Genomic DNA, 18,444 nt, shown 5'->3' on the forward strand with positions numbered 1-18,444 from the left:
TGGAAGAAAAAACATGATATTCCAGACAGCAAATTTGTAGAACTGCAACTAAGAATCATTTACCAAGCAAAATTATGTATAATATACCAAGAGGAAGAAATGGTCATTCTATGAAATAGGATTAAAAACTTTCATAAGGAGAAGACTAGAACTAAATTAAAAAATTGACCTCAAATTTCAAACCACAAGAAGCATAAGCAGATAAAAGAGGGAAAGAAACTATGAAGTATTAAATAGAGCTAAACTGTTTACATTCCTACATGGAAAAATGTACTGGCAATTAATTCTTAGAAATTGTTCCCAATTAGTAGAAGGAATATACATGTAAAGAGGATATATATGTATATATAGTGATTTTTGGAATTATTTAAAAAATAATGAAGGAATGACAAGAGGAGTATACTGGGTACATAAAGAAGAAAGAGGTAAATTGCTGTAAATTATTTCACATGAAGAGTTGTGAAAGGTCTATTACAGTGGAAGGGAAGATGAGAGGGTGGAAAATTGTCATAGCTTCAAATGTACTCTCATCAGTATTGGTTAGAAGAGAATAATACATATGCTCAATGGAATATATGTGCATTCAGTATAACCTCTCAGACTGAGAAGCAACAGAATATAGATTAATTCTCTGACATTTGTGCTACTCTTGGTTTGACAATACCAAGAGAACTCCACTAGCCAGCATTGTGCCATCTATTCATGGAACCATTAGTTACAGCAAATGTTGAATGCTATGAATAAGTTCATTTACTTTTATAGTATATACATAGATGACAAGATTGATGCATGTATTTCCAGAACTTACTCAGTGTTTGGGAAAGTCCCAAAAGAAAGTGGGAGAGAAAAGTGATATCAGGCTGTCTACCAAACTGAAAGCAGTCATTTGTGCTGACCTTGTTGTTGTATGACTGTAAAACTTGAAAAGTCTGCCAGAACCATACTGGAACATTGAACTACTTCCATTGAATTGTCTTAGAAAGACTCTTAAGATAACTCGTCAAAATAAGGTACCAAACAGCAAGTTACTTTCTTGAATTGAATTGTCAAACATTCAAAACCTGCTGCAGAGAGTACAATTTTGATGGACTGGCCATGTTGTTGAAATGATAAACATGCATTTGCCTATTTCCTAAAGAATTCAATTAAACAAGTTTTCACAAGAAATTTAAAACAAGTGATACAAAGACACTCCCAAGTTCTTTCTGAAAAACTTTGGTATTGATTGTAAGAAATGTGAGACTGGCACTATCCAGCATGATATGCTTGCATTAAAGAAGATTCTATATTCTATGATCAAAGTAGTATTGTAGTCATTTATCAAACAAAAGAAACACAACATGCAGAAATCTGGAGACATCTCCATTCCAAATGTTCATATTATTTTTATCCAATCTGTCATATTATCAGATACCTTATATACTGACCCCATCATTGTAATGTCATTTTGGGTTTTTCAATTATAAAGAACAATGAATGCCTGTATCTAAAAATCAAAGACCATTCCTCAACAAAGAAGTGGTCAAATGTTATGAGCAAACAATTCTCAAAATAATTGCGAATTATTAATAATCATAAGAATGTTTCAAATTACTAATAATAAGAAAATGTAAATCAAAACAACCCTGAAATTTTCTATCATGTGTTGAAAGTTATGGAAAATGACAAAAAGACAAAAAGGAATAATTAACATTAGTGGGGCTATGTAAGATAGGCATGCTAATGCATGTACAACCATTTTGGAAAGAAATCTGGTATTATGTAAATAAAAGACTAAAATAAGAATTCATTGTTAAGAAGAAAATTCCCCTACACATAAAAATATTTAGTACCATTTTTTTTTGTGCAAGCAAAATTTTTAAACAAAGTAGATATTTATTAATTGAGGAATGACCAGGGAAAGTATGCTATATAAATATAATCAAGGTTGTGATGGAACCAGCTTATACCCACTCAAGAGATACTCTAAAATGTTGATTTTAATTTAACAATCAGATTTTTGTATGGTGTCCATGCATTTTTAATATATTGATTTAATTAATATTTTCCACCATTTACATTTTAATTTTTTTACATTTGTTTTTAAAACTTTTGAGTTCCAAATTCTCTTCCTAATTCCTCCCATCCCACCCCCCCATTAAGAAACCACATATGAAGTTATGCAAAACATTTCCATTAAAAGTCATATTGTAAAAAAAAAATAGCTCTTTCATTGTAAAAAAAAAAAAAAAAAAGGAAAAACTCAAGAACAATAAAGGCAGGGGTAGGGAGAGGGAAAGAATCTTTCAAACTGTAGTCAGACACAATCAATTCCTTCATAAGTCATAAGTCCTTCAGAGTAGTTGTAGGTCATTATACTGCTGAGAATAACAGTCATTTATATCCCAGATCATCCCAGAACATTAATATTATATTGAAAATAGTATATTTCACTTTGCTTGAATTCATGGAGAACTTTCTATGTTTTTCTGAGAGGATCCTGCTCATCATTTCCAATAAAACAATAATATTTCATCATAATTATATACCACAATTTATTCAGTCATTCCCCAATTCATGAGCATCCTCTCAATTTCCATTTTTTTTTTTTGCCCTGAGTGCTGCTATAAATAGTTTGTACATATACTTCTTTTTCTTTTTTTAATCTCTTTTGGGATTCATGCTAGTAGTGGTATTGTTATGTCAAAGTATATGGACAAAGAGTATATCAGTTGATCATTTATCAATTGGGGCATAGCTTCTATTTTTTTTTAATTAACTCAAGTTCTCTGTATGTTTGAGAAATGAGGCCTTATCACAGAAATTTGCTTCAAATTTCTTTATTTACAATTACTATTACTAATTTGGAACTATGCTCAAAAAGTTATCAAACTATGCATACCCATTGATCCAGCAGTGTTTCTACTGGGCTTATATCCCAAAGAAATCTTAAAGGAGGGAAAGGGACCCACATGTGAAAAAATGTTTGTAGCAGCCCTTTTTGTGGCAAAAAACTGGAAACTGAGTGGATGCCTATCAAGTGAAGAATGGCTGAATCAATTGCGGTATATGAATGTTATGGAATATTATTGTTCTGTAACAAATGACTAGCAGGAGGATTTCAGAAAAGCCTGGAGAGACTTACATGAACTGATGCTGAGTGAAAAGAGCAGGAACAGAAGATTATTATATATTCATCAACAATACCATATGAGGATTAATTCTGATGGATGTGACACTGTTCAACAATGAAATGATTCAAACCAGTTCCAATTGTTCAGTGATGAAGAGAGTCATCTACACCCAGAGAAAAGACTGTGGGAACTGAGTGTGGACCACAACCTAGCATTTTTACTCTTTTTGTTGTTTGGTTGTGTTTTGTTTTCTTTCCTTTTTTGTTTCTTCTTGATCAGTTTTTTTCTTGTGCAACAAGATAATTATATAAATATATATATACATATATTGGATTTAACATATATTTTAACATATTTAACTTGTATTGGACTACCTGCCATCTAGGGGAAGGGGTGAGGGGAAGGAGAGGAAATTTTGAAACAAAAGGGTTTGCAAGGGTCAGTGTTGAAAAATTACCCATGCATATGTCTTGTAAATAAAAAAAAACTTTAATAAAATTTTAAAAATTATTATTGCTAACTGTATCTTCCCCTAGTCATTCTGTTTCCTCTCTCTCCTTTTACTTTGCCATTCTTCAAAAATGATTTGTTACTGACCACTCACTCATAATATATGCCCTCTCCCCTTCCCATTTTCCATTATCCTCCTATTTTTCTGCAGAGTAAGATAGATTTCTATACCCCTTTTGAGTATGCATGTTATTGCCTCTTTGAGTGAATTCTAATGAGAATAAGGTTCACTCATTCATCTCCTAGTCTTTTTCTTCCCTTTCACTGTAAAACTTTTTCTTGCTTCATTTTATGACAGATAATTTATACCATTTCACCTCTCCCTTTCCCATTCTTCCAATACGTCCCTCTCTCACCCCTTAATTTCTTTTTTAAAAGATATTATCCCTTCATATTCAACTCACACCTGTGTCCTCTGCCTATATATACTCCTTCTAACTGCCATAATAATGAGAAAGTTCTAATGAGTTATAGTATCATGTTCCATGTAGGAATGTAAACAAATAAACCTTAAAAAGTACCTTCTGTTATCACTTTCCTGATTACCTCTTTATGCTTCTCCTGAGTCCTATATTTGAAAATCATATTTTCCTATTCAGCTCTGGTATTTTCATCACAAATGCTAGAAAATACTCTATTTCTCCTTTCCCCCTGGATGATTGCACTCAGTTTTGCTGGATAGATGATTCTTGCTTATAATGGTAGCTTCATTGCTTTCCAGGATATCATATTCCAAGCCCTCTGGTACTTTAATGTAGGTGCTGATAAATACTGTATTATCTTGACTGTGACACCACTATACTTAAATTGTTTTTTTTCTGGATGCTTGCAGTATTTTCTCCTTGACCTGGGAGTTCTGGAATTTGACTATAATATTTCTGGGAATTTTCATTTTGGGATCTCTTTTAGGAGATGATTGGTGCTTTCTTTCCATTTATATTTTGTACTCTGGTTCTAAAAAATCAGGACAGTTTTCCTTGATAATTTCTTGAAAAATGATGTCCAGGATTTTTTTTTGATCATGGCTTTCATGTAGACCAATAATTTTTAAAATTATCTCTCTTGGATCTATTTTCCAGGTCAGTTGCTTTTCCAATGAAATATTTTACATTTTTTTCTATTTTTTTTATTTGGAAGTTTTGCTTAATTGTATCTTGATTTATCATAAAGTCATTAGCTTCTATTTGCTCAGTTCTAATTTTTAAGGAATTATTTTCTTCACTGAGCTTTTATATGTCCTTTCCAATTTGACCAATTTTTTTAATGTAGGTGCTGCTAAATACTGTATTATCTTGACTGTAACACCACTATACTTAAATTGTTTTTCTTTCGGGATGCTTGCAGTATTTTCTCCTTGACCTAGGAGTTCTGGAATTTTGACTATAATATTTCTGGGAATTTTCATTTTGGGATCTCTTTTAGGAGATGATTGGTGCTTTCTTTCCATTTATATTTTGTACTCTGGTTCTAAAAAATCAGGACAGTTTTCCTTGATAATTTCTTGAAAAATGATGTCCAGGATCTTTTTTTGATCATGGCTTTCATGTAGACCAATAATTTTTAAAATTATCTCTCTTGGATCTATTTTCCAGGTCAGTTGCTTTTCCAATGAAATATTTTACATTTTTTCTATTTTTTTTATTTGGAAGTTTTGCTTTATTGTATCTTGATTTATCATAAAGTCATTAGCTTCTATTTGCTCAGTTCTAATTTTTAAGGAATTATTTTCTTCACTGAGCTTTTATATGTCCTTTCCAATTTGACCAATTTTTTTTACAAGGCATTCTTCTCATTAGTTTTTTTAAAATATTTCCTTATTTTTTCTTCTCTTTTACATAATTTTCAAAACATCATTTGAGCTCTTTTCTTGCCTGAGACCAATTCTTGTTTTTCTTCGAGGCTTCAGATGTAGGACCTTTGGCTTTATTTTCTTCTGAGTGTGTTTTGATCTTTCTTGTCACCATAGTAGTTTTCTGTAATCAGAAACTTTTTCTGTTGTCTGCTCATTTTCCTAAGCTGTTACTTAGCTTTTACAAAAGGCTCTGTTTCCAATGTGGAGGGTGCATTGTCCTAAGCTTCAGGGGTTTTGTGTATCTATTTTCAGAAATCCTTCTAGGAACCTCACTACAAGCTCCTTTTTCTTCCTTTGAGCTGTTAGCAGTGTCCCCATCCTTCTGCAGTTGTAAGATCTCGGCTGCTAAAGCATACATGTGGGAGACCTGAGCTGGGATTGTGTATTGTACTCCCATCCTGTTGCCACAGAACTTTTCTGCTAGCCTTCCAAGTTCTCTTTAGTGTCTGGGCTGAGAGGTCTGGAAGCCATCAGTACTATCACTGATTCAAAGGTCCCTAGACTAGTTATTGTTTTGTTTGCACTGAGGCAGGGAATGGGGTTATATATAAATATTCATTAGACATAGGATATATGTGTATAGTTCTTATATATGCCTATATGTATATAAAATAAGTATTAAGGATTAAACCTATAGAGAGAGTAATCATGTTCATTCTTTGAATAACTCAGAAAGTCTTTTAATCTCGTGATTTTACCCCTGAATTAAGAGATCTTAAACCAAGTTCTCCCTGTCCATTATCTGAACACTTTAGAGAGCCCGCAAGGTATAGTGCAAAGAACACTAGCCTTGAAATGTGAAAATTTTAGTTTGATCCTAGCTCTGATTTGTAAAAGCTGTCAGATGGTTAAATCATTTTACTTGAATTTCAATTTCATCATCTATAAAATGGAAATAGTACTTGTACTCTCTGTCTCATTGGATTATTTTATGGCAAAGACCATAACAATTATAAAATTTATATAAACTGATTTTGTGTTAATATTTGAAAAACTGATCTAATTTGGAGAAGTTATTTGCTTCTTTCTTAATTACAGAGTAAAATAACCAAAGATCTGTATGTTCCTTTAAAAAAAAAAAAACCAATTGAATCAGTTATGATAACTAAAGTAATTTCAAAAGTTCTAGCATAAAATTGAGTTTTTCTTTATAATTACCCAAAATATACAAACCCTTTTAAAAAAAAATCTACCTTCTTTCTAATACACTAAAAGAGAAAGTTAGACCACTTTTCTGAAGTTGTATTTCCAGTTGCAATGAATGATTAAAGCACAGTACTCAAACTTAGTTTCAGAGTACTTTTATATTCTTAAAATTACTTAGGGCCCCCAAAGATCTTCATTTATGTGGATAATATCTATTTGTATTTACCATATGAAAAAAAACTGATAAAATTTTAAGTATTTATTAATTCATTTAAAAATAATAAAATAAATAATTACATGCTTATATAAATAATAAATTTTATAGAAAATAACTATTACTATCAAACAAAAAAGTGAGAAAAAAAAGTTTTACATATTTTTTTATTTAACAGCATTTTATTTTTTCCCAATTACCTGCAAAGACAGTTTTTAACAATCATTTTGTAAAAAAAAATTTGAGTTCCAAATTTTTCTCTCTGCCCCACTTCATTCCCCCTTCCTCAAAACAGCAAGAAATCTGATACAGGCTAAATATGTGTAATCATGTCAAACATATTTCCACATTAGTCATGTTGTGAAAGGACAGTAAGAACAAAAAAATCAACAAGAAAGAAAAAACAAAAACCAAAATAATACAAAAGTGAAAATACTATGCTTCAATCTTACATTCAAACTCCATAGTTCCTTTTCTGACTATGAATAGCATTTTCCATTACAAGTCTCCTAGAATTTTCTTGGATAATTTTATTGCTGAGAAGAGCTAAGTCAATCATAGTTGATTGTCACAAAATTTTCCTGTTACTCTGTAAAATGTTCTCATTCTGGTCACTTCATTAAGTATCAGGTCTTGTAATTCAATATTTTTCTCAGTACATTTATATAACACAATTTGTTCAACCATTCCCCAAATGATGGATATCCTTTCAATTTCCAATTCATTGACAATACAAAAAATTGCCAAAATTATTTTTGTACATGCAGGTCTTTTCCCCTTTTTATGATCTCTTTGGAATAAAGATCTAATAGTGGTATCGCTAAATCAAAGGATATGCACAATTTTATAAGTCTTAGGGAATAGTTCCAAATTGTTCTTCACAATGTTTGGATCAGTTGACTACTCTACCAATGATACATTAGTGTTTCAATTTTCCCTCATGTTCTCCAACATTTATTATATTTCTTTCCTATCATCTTAGCCAATCTGTGAGATTGTATCAGAGTTGTTTCAATTTGTATTTCTGTAATCAATAGTGATTTGCAACATTTTTATATGACTATTGATAGCTTTAATGTTTTCATCTAAAAAGTATCTTTTCATATCAAATGCCTTCGGGCATTTAGCAATTGGGGAATGACTTGTATTCTTGCAAATTTGACTCAGTTCTCTGAATATTTGAGAAATGAGGCCTTTATCAGAAACACTAGCTTCTTTTACATACTTTTTTTTTAATCAAAACTCATTTATATTTGGCTAAATGAAATATAAGCAGAATGTTTCTGCATTCATTCTGATGTGATATGTTATTTTGAAGTACATGAATAAAATTAGACCTTACATAGATAAGTAAGTGGAAAATGGGAAAGTATTTTAATAAACAAATATGAAAATAGTTACAACTATTGTGCACACCTACATGTCTCATCTCATAGTCTCCTAGGAGGCAAACAGACCACATTTTGATAACCACTCAGTTAAGAGTAACTTCTAAAAAGCCACAGGGAGTTAATGTAACATGGAAAGTCCCAGGTCCCAGAGAAAGGGCATTTAATTAGTATTACTTTAAGAGTTACTTTCTCTGGCCTTAGGTTTTGTTTTGTTTTGGTTTGTTTTATTTTTTTTCTTATCCATTTGGGGCTTTCTTGAACAGCTATTACACCATCCTAACAAGAATGTACAGAAAATCAATAAACCGAAAAGTTCAATACAGTATAATATGACTTAACTTGAAAATATTGTGCAATGTGGTATAACAAGAGAAGCTAATCCTAGCAGTTTTTTTTTTCTTATTGTTATAATCTCTTTTAATACATTATAGTCCTGAGATAATGTACCTTTTGTTTTAAAGTAAAGTCATTTTTAAAGCAGAGAATGGTCCCAAGAGAGCATGATCTAAAGTCTTGTCATTTTTAAAAGCAAATTAAATGTCAGGTAAGGTGGGTGGTGTTTTTTTTTTCCCTTCCTCAGACGTAGCAAATGGTTTTTCACAGTGAATTCTCAATGTGTGAAATCAAGAATTAATGTCTAAATGGAACAATAAATACAAAGCAGGACTTTTTCTCATCAGGAAATGCTATATAGGTTATGTATTGTTAAGATCATTCTTAACTACTGCAATTTACAAATTCCATGTCTGGTTTTCTTTGAAAGGGATATTTTCCCTTCTGTAAACGATTTTTTTTTTTGGCATATATTAGAGAGTGCCATTGTTCATAACTTTTCTTCAAAGAGAGCATACTTGCCATTCTCTTAAGTGTTTACAGTACTCTGTGAATTATTACAAATCCAGGTAAGTTCAGAATTGCACATTCCTATCTCTTCTCCAGGAAGATAAACAGAATTCTGCACACATGTGCAGATGCAGCACATGCACATGAACACACACAATGTATATCAAATCTTGGATTATTTTTTTTATTTGTTGGTAACATATTTACAAATCCAAAGAGCTAAATAATAAATGTAATGGTTACTATATACCAAATAATGTGATAAATACTTCAAAATATTTCATTTGAGCTTCACAACCCTGTTAAGTAGCCAATATGATTATCCCTGTTTTATGGTTGTGGAAGCTGTTGCAAAGAGAAGTTAAGTCAATTGCCCTAATAATTATCTAAGGAATCTGAACTTGTTTTTCCCGACTCCAGGTGCATCACTCAATTCATACTACCAGCTAGCTACTTTTGTGCTCAGTTGTAGCTACATCAACCTGGTCTAAGAGTCACACATTTGTTGAAGACTGTCATAACCTGCTTGGGAAAAAATACTAACGGGGCAGCTACATTGTGTAGTGGGTAGAGCACCAGCCTTGAAGTGAGGAGGACTGAGTTCAAATGTGATCTCAGACACTTAACACTTCCTAGCTGTGTGACCCTGGGCAAGTCATTTAACCCCAATTTCCTCAAGGGAAAATAAAAGATATTAAAGTTTAATAACACGGCAATCTGGCTTATGAACATGAATGATAAATCTCATTTGGAGGACCTGGTCTAAAGATACATAGAGATAAGCATATTATGTGTGTATATGTCACTTTGGGGAGAGAGCTGTATCAAATCGAAAAGTAAGTTGACATATCTGAGGGAATTTAGAGAGGGGGAGGAACATTGTGTGAATCTTACTCTCATCAGAGTTGGCTCAAAGAAAAAATAATTGACATTTGTTTTAGAGAAAATTCTCTCTCGCCTCATTAAAAACGGGGAGAGGAAAAGGGAAAAGAAAAAGTAATAAGGGAAGGAAGAGGGAAAGACTCAAAGGGGGAGGGAGGGATTATAAAGAGGATAAGTATCATGATACAAGAGGGTACATAAGTTTAAAAGGGGAAAGAGGGTTGGGGAGGCAAGAATAAGTAAAGCACAATCTGGGGTTATTAGGATGGCAGGAAATACAGATTTAGTAATTCTAACCGTAAATGTGAATGGGATGAACTCCCCCATAAAGAGGGAGGCAGATAGCAGACTGGATCAAAAGTCAGAACCCTACAATATGTTGTTTACAAAAACACATTTAAAGCAGGGGATACATATAGAGTAAAGGTAAAAGGCTGGAGCAAAATCTATTATGCTTCAGGTGAAGTCAAAAAGAGGGTAGCCATCCTTATCTCAGATCAAGCAAAAGTTAAAATTGATCTAATTAAAAGAGATAAGGAAGGAAACTACATCCTGCTAAAGGGTAGCATAAACAACGAAGCAATATCAATATTAAACATATATGCACCAAGTGGTATGGCACTCAACTTCCTAAAGAAGAAGTTAAGAGAGTTGCAAGAAGAAATAGACAACAAAACTGTAATAGTAGGAGATCTCAACCTTGCACTCTCAGAATTAGACAAATCAAACCACAAAACAAATAAGAAAGAAATTAAGAAGTAAATAGAATATTAGAAAAATTAGGTATGTTGGATCTTTGGAGAAAATTGAATGGAGATAGAAGGAATATACTTTCTTCTCAGCAGTTCATGGAACCTATTCAAAATTGACCATATATTAGGACATAAAGACCTCAAAATTAAATGCAAGAAAGCAGAAATAGTAAATGCTTTCTTTTCAGATCATGATGCAATAAAACTACATTCAACAAAAAGTTAGGGAAATAGACCAAAAAGTAATTGGAAACTAAACAATCTCATCTTAAAGAATGATTGGTGAAGCAGCAAATTATTGATACAATTAATAATTTCACTCAAGATAATGACAATGATGAGACATCATACCAAAATTTGTGGGATGCAGCCAAAGCGTAATAAGAGGGAATTTTATATCCTTAGAGGCTTACTTGAATAAAACAGAGAAAGAAAAGATTAATGAATTGGCTTGCAACTAAAAAACTAAAAAGACCAAATTAAAACCCCAATCAAATACTAAATTGGAAATTCTAAAATTAAAAGGAGAAATTAAAAATATTGAAAGTAAAAAACTATTGAACTAATTAATAAAACTAAGAGTTGGTTCTATGAAAAAGCCAATAAAATAGATAAGCCTTTGGTAAATCTGATTAGAAAAAGGAGAGAGGAAAATGAAATTAGTAGTCTTAAAATGAAAAGGAGAACTTTCACACCAATGAAGAGGAAATTAGAGAAATAATAAGGAGTTACTTTGCTCAACTTTATGCCAATAAATTTGATAACCTAAGTGAAATGGATGACTACCTCCAAAAATACAGACTTCCCAGACTAACAGAGGAGGAAGTAAATTGCTTGAATAGTTCCATTTCAGAAAAAGAAATAGAACAGGCAATTAAACAACTCCCTAAGAAAAAATCCCCAGGACCAGATGGATTTACATGTGAATTTTACCAAACATTTAAAGAACAATTGGCCCCAATGCTATATAAATTATTTGATAAAATAGGGAATGAAGGAGTCCTACCAAATTCCTTCTATGACACAGACATGGTACTGATACCTAAACCAGGTAGGCTGAAAACAGAGAAAGAAAATTATAGACCAATCTCTCTAATGAATATTGATGCTAAAATCTTAAATAAGATATTAGCAAAAGACTACAAAAATCATCTCCAAGATAATACACTATGATCAAGTAGGATTTATACCAGGAATGCAGGGCTGGTTCAATATTAGGAAAACTATCAATATAATTGGCCATGTTAATAACCAAATTAACAAAAACCATATGATCATCTCAATAGATGCAGAAAAAGCATTTGATAAAATCCAACATCCATTCCTATTAAAAACACTTGAGAGTATAGGAATAAATGGACTTTTCCTTAAAATAATCAGCAGCATCTATTTAAAACCATCAGTAAACATCATATGTAATGGAGACAAACTGCAACCATTCCCAATAAGATCTGGAGTGAAACAAGGTTGCCCACTATCACCATTACTATTTAATATTGTATTAGAAACGCTAGCTATAGCAATAAGAGCTGAGAAAGAGATTAAAGGAATAAGAATAGGCAATGAGGAAGCCAAATTATCACTCTTTGCCGATGACATGATGGTATACTTAGAGAACCCCAGAGATTCTGCTAAAAAGTTATTAGAAATAATCCACAACTTTAGCAAAGTTGCTGGTTATAAAATAAACCCACATAAGTCATCAGCATTCTTATATATCACTAACAAAATCCAACAGTCAGAGTTACAAAGAGAAATTCCATTTAAAGTAACTACTGATAATATAAAATATTTAGGAATCTATCTGCCAAGGGAAAATCAGAAACTTTATGAGCAAAATTACAGACCACTTTTCACACAAATTAAGTCTGATCTAACCAATTGGAAAAATATTAAATGCTCTTGGATAGGGCGAGCAAATATAATAAAGATGACAATATTACCTAAACTAATCTATTTATTTAGCGCTATACCAATCAGACTCCCAAAAACAATTTTAATGACCTAGAAAAATAACAACAAAGTTCATATGGAAAAACAAAAGGTCAAGAATTTCAAGGGAATTAATGAAAAAAAAAATCAAATGATGGTGGCTTAGCTGTACCAGATCTAAAATTATATTATAGAGCAGCAGTTACCAAAACTATTTGGTATTGGCTAAGGAATAGATTAGTTGATCAGTGGAATAGATTAGGTTCAAGGGATAAAACAGTCAACAAATATAGTAACATAGTCTTTGACAAACCCAAAGATCCCAGCTTTTGGGATAAGAATTTACTGTTTGATAAAAATTGCTGGGAAAATTGGAAACTAATATGGCAGAAACTAGGCACTGATCCATACATACATACATACATACATACGCCGTACACCAAGATAAGGTCAAAATGGGTTCATGACCTAGGCATAAAGAATGAAATTATTAATAAATTACAGGAACATAGGATAGTTTACCTCTCAGACCTGTGGAAGGGGAAGGTCTTTATGACCAAAGCAGAACTAGAGATCATTACTGATCACAAAATAGAAAATTTCGATTATACCAAACTGAAAAGTTTTTGTACAAACAAAACTAATGCAGACAAGATTAGAAGGGAAGCAATAAACTGGGAAAATATTTTTACAGTCAAAGGTTCTGATAAAGACCTCATTTCCAAAATATATAGAGAATTAACTCTAATTTAAAAAATCAAGCCATTCTCCAATTGAAAAATGGTCAAAGGATATGAACAGACAATTCTCAGATGAAGAAATTGAAACTATTTCTAGTCATATGAAAAGATGCTCCAAGTCATTATTAATCAGAGAAATGCAAATTAAGACAACTCTAAGATACCACTACACACCTGTCAGATTGGCTAAGATGACAGGAAAAAATAATGATGATTGTTGGAGGGGATGCGGGAAAACTGGGACATTGATGCATTGTTGGTGGAGTTGTGAACGAATCCAACCATTTTGGAGAGTAGTTTGGAACTATGCTCAAAAGTTATCAAACTGTGCATACCCTTTGATCCAGCAGTGTTACTACTGGGATTATATCCCAAAGAGATTATAAAGAAGGGAAAGGGACCTGTATGTGCACGAATGTTTGTGGCAGCCCTTTTTGTAGTGGCTAAAACCTGGAAACTGAATGGATGTCCATCAGTTGGAGAATGGTTGAATAAATTGTGGTATATGAAAATTATGATATATTACTGTTCTGTAAGAAATGACCAACAGGATAATTTCAGAAAGGCCTGGAGAGACTTACATGAACTGATGCTGAGTGAAATGAGCAGGACCAGGAGATCATTATATACTTCAACAACAATACTATATGATGACCAGTTCTGATGGATCAGGCCATCCTCAGCAACGAGATCAACCAAATCATTTCTAATGGAGCAGTAATGAACTGAAATAGCTATGCCCAGTAAAAGAACTCTGGGAGATGACTAAAACCATTACATTGAATTCCCAATCCCTATATTTATGCCCACCTGCATTTTTGATTTCCTTCACAAGCTAATTGTACAATATTTCAGAGTCTGATTCTTTTCTACAGCAAAATAACGTTTTGGTCGGTATACTTATTGTGTATCTAATTTATATTTTAATATATTTAACATCTACTGGTCATCCTGCCATCTAGGGGAGGGGGGGGGGGTAAGAGGTGAAAAATTGGAACAAGAGGTTTGGCAATTGTCAATGCTGTAAAATTACCCATGTATATATCATGTAAATAAAAGGCTATTAAATAAAAAAAAAAAGTAAGTTGAGTGCCTGTGGCAAACTTAAGAGTGGGCCAACCTTGGAATGCAAAGGAATTGGATTTAAATCCTGTCTCTGACACATCCCTGTGACTATAGGTAAATCACTTAACATCTTGGTGTCCTTAGACAATGCTCTAAGATTATATTATTTCTAAAAGTTGAGGTAAGAATTTCCCCTTTTATATCAGATCTTCTGTTTGTTTTTCTTCAGATTCTGGAAACAATTTTTAAATCTTATAAGGGATGGATGGACTGATGACCTACATTAGTGTACTGTTGCAGTAGCTTTCTAAATGCTTTTTCTGCTTCAGGTTATTCCCTCACCAATTACTCAGGTGCCAAAGTGGAACTCCTAAAGCACACATCTATGCCATTTTTGTATTCACAAATTCCAATTATTCCCTGTAACTTCTAGGAGAATAAGTATAATTCTCTCTTTAGCATTTAAAGTCCCCTTCGTGCACTCTTTGGCTCAAATTAGACCCTTTTATTGTCTTCATACAGAAAGCTTTATCAATCTCCAGGGTTTTGCACAGGTTGGCCATTTTCCTAAAATTCACTCCCTTTTCACCTGTGCTTCATCAAATTCCTAGCTTCCTTCAAAGTTTAGCTCAAACACCACCTTTTATATTAAATTGCTTTGATGGGTGTGCATGTGCGTGTGTGTGCTATAGAATGAGAGACATCATGATGAAGAGCTAGCCTGAGAGCCAAGAAGATCTGAGTTCAAATCCCTTCATTGCCATTCATTCACTGGCTCTAAAAAGGACAATTCACCTAACATTTCAGGGAGCTAGCAACTCTTAAAATCTTTATGTTGCAAAGAAGGTGCTTACTTGAATTGTTGAGAGGAATTTTCCATTTGGGAGTTTAGTCTAAAAGTGAAATAAAAGACCCTGTTCTTATATTTTTAAAATACATACAAATACACAATTTATACATGAAAATATTGTCTTACTCATTAGAATATAATCTCCTTGAAGTTAACTACTATTTCATTTTGTCCTTGAATTCTCAGCTCCTATAACAGTGATTGGTATATAAAATATATACTTAATAAATGTTTGTTGATTTACTGTTGCATTTTCACAGAGTTTCCTCCTGATGAAATTGAAAGTTCAGATTTCCATCCACAACCCACCAAAAAAATTATCTCCAGTTATGAGACAGTAACAGCATTTTTTCTCAAAGAAGCATCCCTTATCTCTACACTTAAAGCAATTCTTCACTTATATCTAAGTGTGGTTACATCCAAAGGAATACCTAATCCCAGATACCAGGGGGGCAAAGGGAAAAAGTGAATCTTTGATATCAGGACCCAGCTTCCATCATGATACTGTACCCATTATTTGTTTTTAGGTTGGATATAATGCTGCACAATTGTTGGCCATTGAACTTATCCCCAATAATTTGGGGATGGGGATAGCAATTACCTGTTCATCCATTTATATTGTCCATAGGAGGTCCTATTATTCATATTGTGAATTATGAGGCATACAGACTAGCACCAAAAAGTAAATCAAGATAATAATTCAAATAGTCTTAGAAAAGACACTTTGCTAAGCCCTTAACAAATCTATTAAACCTAGATGCAACTATACCCTTTTGATTCTTTCAGTAAGATCAGACTTCCAATAGTCCTCAGTAGGAAATAATCATCACTAAAAACAATGCAACATTCATCACAGTCATTTCTAGTTAGGAAAGCATTTACAAGCCAGCTCCAATCCCTCCCATCTGCACACTCAATTGCAAAATATATATTTTCCTTTTTTTTTAATAGCCCTATCCCACTCTTACTTGCACCAAACTACTTTCTAGGAGCAGTGGGCAAATTGAGTTTGCCATGAAGTTGTCAAATGGCCAGGAAACTAGACATCTTGCTACAGCCAAACTTCCCAATTTCACAAGGCCAGGCTCCTAATCTTGGGTATGATTATCTTCATACCCATGGTAAATATATCAAATCAGAATCTTAAGGACAGGGCAAAGCTTTTGGAAACTGCTAACCAAATGTCTTATAGGGTTTCTGACTCATTTAAAAAAAATTCAAGATGCATCCTTTTCCCCAAGGTTAAATTTGGAAGGCACTAAGACAGCTTTGGTTATTGGAAAAGGTACTGGATTTGAAATCATGAGCAGCTGAGTTCATATCAAATTTCTGATACTGTCTGTGACCCTGAGTCACAGGATCTAGAAACCTCAGTTTCTCTATATGTAAAGTAGAGATGATAATAATAGCAACCTTACAACATTCTTGTCCAGATGTGCATTGAAAATTTTAAAATCTTAGATAAATGTTAACTATTATTATTATTTCTGATGGCCCCTCTTAAATATGTAGAGATAGTAGAGGAGATTCAAGGAAAACTTGATTGCAAAGGATTTGTAGTTAACAATCATAAAGCTAAATTTCCTCTGGTAGCCACCCATTTATTTGAGCTCAGGAAAGGTGCCATGATTTTCCCCTTCCTCATACTGGCTTAGAGAAATGGTAGGGATGCTTCGTTAATTTTGGTCAGCTTGGCCAAAGAACCCCAATTCTTGATTTCTGCTAGCCCTGCCTACAGTAATCCAAGTACTCACTAGAGGCAAAGGGACTCTAAAATAAAGTTATTAGTTAATGTTTTCTATTTCCTCTTATTCAACTAGGATATCTCCCCTTCCTCAACAATCCCTCACTTGATTCTTCTATCTGTGATATCATCCTATATCTCTGACCTTTGTCACTAACTTCCTTGAGAGGGCCCCTAAAATAGATTTCTTTATTTCCTGTCCTCTCACTTTATTCTTAGCTTTTTGCTTCCAGTATCATGATTCAATTAAGACCGCTTTATTAAAAATTACTAATGACCTCTTAATTTCTTAATTGACAAATCCAATAGACATTTCGCAATCCTCATTCTTCTTTACCTTTTTCCTGCCTTTGAAACTGTCTTTTGCCTTCTTCTTGACACTCTCTTCTCTCTAGGTTTTCAGCAAACCACTTTCTTTTTCCTCTGTTCCTACTCAGACTGCTCTTTCACTGTTTTCTTTGCTATTGTTTTTTATCCAGGTTATGTCCTGAGTCTTTTTTTTCCCTCAAAAATATTTTATTGTGATTTCATCAGTTCTCATGGATTTAATTATCATCTTTATACAATGATTGTTAAATCTACTTATCTAGTTATAACCTATTATCCTCTAGTTTGGAATCTCAATGCCAATCTGTGACTGTATACAAAGTAAGCATCTTAAACTCAACTAGTCCAAAACCATCCTAATTATCTATTCCCGTAATGCACCCCCTTCCAAATTTCTGCATTTCTGGGGAAGTACTACTATTCTTACACTCTCTTTAGTTTGTAATGTAGGGCATCATCTTTACTTCCTCACTGGCTCTCATCTTCCATATACAATCTTTTGCCAAGATTTGCCAATTTTGTGTTGATTTCCCTTTCACAACTTGTCTAGAATATGCCTTTTCAACTTCCCACTATCCCCCTAACTCGTCACCAGCATGGGTTAAACCCTAATCACCTTGTGCCTAGTCACAATTTTGTTCACATTCCAATCCATTCTTATTCAGTCATCAAAATAATTTTCCTAAGGCACTAGTCTATGTTACTCCCATATTCAACAAATTCCAGGGGTTCTTTATCAAATCCAAAATCAAACACACACAATCCTCTGTTTAGCAATCAAAGCCCTTTATAACATAATCCTCCCCTCATCCACTTTTGCAATCTCCTTATAATTTTCAGGTCTTCAATCCTATGAAACCAGCCTTTTTGCCATTCCACAGTCAAGACATTCAACCTCTAAAATGGGCATTTCTTTTTCTTTTTTCTGAATATCTCCCATTACTGATATGTTCTTCATCTTTGCCTCTTGACTTCCCTGACTTTCAAGTTCCAGGCAAAACCCCACCTTTTTATTTCTAATGCCTTCCCTTTGTTGATTATTTCTCATTTATTCTGTATGTAGTTAGTTTGTAAATATTTGCT

Source organism: Sarcophilus harrisii, chromosome 5 (genome assembly GCF_902635505.1).
Source record: "Sarcophilus harrisii chromosome 5, mSarHar1.11, whole genome shotgun sequence".
In the NCBI taxonomy this organism is placed as follows: Eukaryota; Metazoa; Chordata; class Mammalia; order Dasyuromorphia; family Dasyuridae; genus Sarcophilus; species Sarcophilus harrisii.